We start from the raw sequence: 5345 nt of genomic DNA, 5'->3' as shown, positions 1-5345 counted from the left end.
AATCATATCATTTTCCATCTCTTCACTTCAGATTCCTTCACATCACATATCATATATTCACATCCATATCCACATCCATACATCCACATCCACATCCACATTCACATCCATACATCCACATCTACATGCTTATCTCCATTTTCACATCCTCATTTATACATCCACATTCATACATACACATCCATATCCACATCCATATCCGCATTCATACATACACATCCACATCCACATCCACATGCATACATTCATTATCACGTCCTCATTCATACATCCACATCCACATACATACATACATACATCCACATCCACATCCACATTCTCATTCACATCTATACATCCATATCTACATGCACATTCACATCCATACATCCACATCTATATCCTCATTCACATCCATACATCCACATTCATGCATCCATATCTACATGCCTACATCCATACATACAAATCCACATTTACATCCATGCATCCACATCCACATCCTCATTCACATCCATACATCCACATTCATACATCCACATCCACACCCACATTCACATCCATACATCCACATCTACATGCTTATCTCCATTTTCACATCCTCATTTATACATCCACATCCCATATCCACATTCATACATACACATCCATATCCACATCCACATGCATACATACATCCACATCCACATTCCCATTCACATATATACATCCATATCTACATGCACATTCACATCCATACATCCACATCTATATCCTCATTCACATCCATACATCCACATTCATGCATCCACATCTACATGCTTATCTCCATTTTCACATCCTCATTTATACATCCACATCCCATATCCACATTCATACATACACATCCATATCCACATCCACATGCATACATACATCCACATCCACATTCCCATTCACATATATACATCCATATCTACATGCACATTCACATCCATACATCCACATCTATATCCTCATTCACATCCATACATCCACATTCATGCATCCACATCTACATGCATACATCCATACATCCACATCCACATTTACATCCATGCATCCACATCTACATCCTCATTCACATCCATACATCCACATTCATACATCCATACATCCACATTCATACATCCACATCCACATCCACATTCACATCCATACATCCACATTCATACATCCACATCCACATCCACATCCACATTCACATCCATACATCCACATTCATACATCCACATCCACATCCACATGCATCTTATCATATCTTATCACTTCCCATATCTTTTATGCATACCTCTATGCATGAAATTCAATTATGCTAAAAGTAACACTTTTATAATAAAATATTCAACTTTTATGCATACCTCTATGCATGAAATCCAATATGATAAAAGTAACACTTTTGATATAAAAAAATTATCCTTTATGCATACTTCTATGTATGAAAATTAAAAATGATAAAAGTAACACTTTTGATATAAAAAATTTTTCTTTATGCATCCTTCTATGCATGAAAATTAAAAATGATAAAAATAACACTTTTAATATAAAAAAATTATCCTTTATGCATACTTCTATGCATGAAAATTAAAAATGATAAAAGTATCACTTTTGATTTAAAATTTTTCCTTTATGCATACTTCTATGCATGAAAAATTAAAAAAAATGATAAAAGTAACACTTTTGATATAAAAATTTTTCCTTTATGCATACTTCTATGCATGAAAATTAAAAATGATAAAAGTAACACTTTTGATAAAAAAAATTATCCTTTATGCATGATATTAAAATTCAATTTCTCCATGATTATAATGAAATTCTTTCAATTAATCTAGGATAATAATTCCTAGAATATGGTAGGAAGTCCTCTTTTTATGCTTTGAATGAAATTATTTTATGCATATTTTTTATAAAAATTTTGCCATAGCTCCGCTGCTATGACTGATAAATCTCAATTTTTTTCTAAGGGATAAAGCTTATCATTAAGGAAATAATTAAAATGATCTCTAATTGGATCATTAATCTATAGTGGATTGAATCATCAATATGCATAAACTAAAAGCATAGAAAAAAGCCATTAAATTGGCCTCAAGCATAGCTTAATCTTGGGTTAAGAAAAAGCTTTATGAAAAGCTTGATTTGGATTGAGAACGGGTCATGAGTATGACCATTTCTTGAGTGAGAGAGAGAGTTTACATAAAAATCATTAGAATTTAAACATAAATGAAAATTAACTTCAATAGCATTTATTAACTTATGTAACTCTTCACTACTATTCAAACTTCAATAGTATTTAAAAAAAAAACCATACCAATTAAACTTCTCAAGCTTGAGAGGGGTTGAGAAGAGAGAAACATTGAGAAATTATAGAAAGATCAATATTCACTAATTACCTTACAACTTGCTTGATTCTTTGTTCACGGTAGAGGCCCCCAACCAATCAATTGGTTAAGTATGTTGATGGAGCCACTAATGGGGATTGAAGAAAGAGGGAAGCTCCAAAAACTAGTGAATTATTAAATGAATTCACAGTTCTTGGCTTAGGTGGAGTAGAGTAACGATGCATAAACACTAACTATTTTTCAACAAGGGGGAGGCTTCTATTTATAGGAAAAATTGAGCTCCTAACCAAACAAATTGATTCTAGAATTTTCTAAATCAGTTTGGTCAATATTTGACCATTTTTAGGTCAGTTAAGCTAACTTTTTGGAACTAGACTTGAATGAGGAGAGAGGAGAGATGAAATATCTCAGTTTTTATGAGTTTAAAACTCATTCAAGCATGTGAAATATGCACCTCCTTTAAAGAACTCCCCTTCCTTACATATGTGTCATAATGGAATCATTTTAATATTGCTCATAGTTTTTTTACTAATAAACCTTGTACATTTTCAACTCTTCATCTTATGTGAAATATGCACCTCCTTTAAAGAATTCCCCTTCCTTACATATGTCATATTTTTAATATTGCTCATAGTTTTTTACTAATAATCCTTGTACATTTTCAACTCTTCATCTTATGTGAAATATGCACCTCCTTTAAAGAATTCCCCTTCCTTACATATGTCATATTTTTAATATTGCTCATAGTTTTTTACTAATAAACCTTGTACATTTTCAACTCTTCACCTCATGTGAGCATTTACTCATTTTTGGGTATTTTCTTTTTACAAGTTGGATTTATCTCCTCCCTACACATGGATTGATGCTATTGGTCCATAGGAACCTTAATTGGACCATAGTCTAAAGATTTCTGAAAATCTAGACCCTTAGGCTAAGGTTCTTTATAGCTATTTTCAATTAATTCCAATTGCACATTGGAAAATTCTTTTTGAATTTCTGTTTCAGGGGAACTCATCTGAATTAGAAGAGATATTTTTCTATCCAAAAATATTCAAAATCTGAATATTCTCTCTCTAGAATATTTTTCTCTCTCTAGGCTAAAACAGATAGAAACAAGGTCTTTATATTTCTGAAGAGGGATTGATTACAGGGAAAGATACTAGACATCAAAAAGGGGGGTGGGGGAGGAATCTTACATTCTACCCCACTTAAAAAATGCGAGATGTCCTCATCTCGCAAACTGGGATAATTTCACAAGATGCACGAATATGAGACTTAGAGAAAAATTTTAATCAAGATTAACCACCAAGATAAGTCTTAAAGAGAGCAAGATTCAAAATACGAACAAGATTTAAACTTTATTCATTCTCGGAACTTATACAGTAAAGATAAAGGAACTCTTTACACTTCCATAAGCCCGTCCATCATATGGTCACAAAAGCAGTCCTCACAAGCTGCACAAGTATAAGGTAACTCATCTATGGGAATGATTCTGTGGGTTATTGCTGCGCCTATCTCAGTGGTATGAGGTGTTCTAACAAAAGGACCTCTGAGAGGCAAGCCAAAAACGGGGTAAAGGCATATCTTCTCATGAGGAAGAAAACACGCCAGTAAGAAGACCCGCTCAGAAAACCCAGGATGCCTTGATCTCATGACGCAGTAGTATCGGGGACCCAAACCCAAAGCTTCAATAACCATGGCCAAGCGGACATTGTTACGAAAGTGCTGCTGACCCCAGGGTGTTACCCTAGTTATGTCTTGATAGGTCCGCCATTTTGTCTGCGCTACAGAAGTTCCCAAGTGAGGGAAAAGTGAGCGCTCATACTGCTCTATAAAATCTTTCTTCACAGACTCCCTTGCGTCTTGAAGGTGAGAAATCATTAGGGATAAAACTAGTTCTTGTTGCCAAGCCATGAAGGAGATTAAGAAAGAAAGGAGATCAATGGAAGTAAGATTACTGTGAGCGACAAGTAAAAGTTACGACTTATATAAAGGAAGGAGCTAGCGTAACTTAGAAGCCAACGGTAACTTGCCACTGAAGTTTTACCGTCTTTCCATGATTTGGGTTTGACACATTTTTCTATAGAAGGCATTAAGAATTTTGAGATGAAGAGATAAAAGAAGCTTGTAGGCTAAGTCACCTACTTTCATTGAATTCAGATATAAGGCTCACAATATCTGGGGGATAACTTCATATACTCCCCAAGAGATAAAGAACTTCTTTTGGGTCGTACTCGAATGAAGACCAAAACCTTGATATCCAAAACATCGATTCTCACTTCTGAACTCATTGTTCTGAATCCTTAAAACAGGTGGGACTCTTGAGAAGTATTCTTAGGAAAAGGGTCTTCCTTTGTTAAACAGAACTTTCTTTTATTTTAGAGAGGGAATAATTATAAGATCAGAAAGGGAGATTCTTACTCCTGTATACCTCGAAGGGGGAGGAATCTTACATTCTACCCCACTTAAAAAGTGCGAGATGTCCTCATCTCGCAAGGTAGAGGACAACTCTTTTTCTTAACATCCAATTTTATTTTGGGGTTCCTTATATTCTGGTCAACCCAGCAGAACACTGGGATAAATATCCCTTATATAGAACTCATCATTAATATTCAGATCATATCATTCATATCTTTAACATGATAATGGTCCATTAGACCGAAAAATTTCCTTCTGAACAATCCTCCACGGGAATTTCAGTCAAGCAAGTTCTCAATTTGTCATCCCTTAACTTGATCTACTGATCAAGTGTTAACAGTAACAATTTGACAGCACAACCCACTAATCTCATAGTGATTTGCTGAATTCATTATCATCATTCCAGTTATGAATATCATCACTGGGACTCGTCCCATTCATCCTCATTGTGGTTTTGTTCAGATTTTTATATTTCAACTAATTTCAGAAATCATCATTTTTCAATCAGAATTTTCAATCAGAATCCAATTCAATTCATCAATTCTCAAACAGAATTAAAAATCATATCAACCACATTCGAATTCATCATCTGGATAGCATTAACGCTTATAA

This window comes from Cibotium barometz, chromosome 13 (genome assembly GCF_041138505.1).
Source record: "Cibotium barometz isolate CiBa-2024 chromosome 13, ASM4113850v1, whole genome shotgun sequence".
NCBI classification, from domain to species: Eukaryota; Viridiplantae; Streptophyta; class Polypodiopsida; order Cyatheales; family Cibotiaceae; genus Cibotium; species Cibotium barometz.
The sequence above is the reverse complement of the archived record's forward strand: the minus strand, read 5'-3'. Positions refer to the sequence as shown.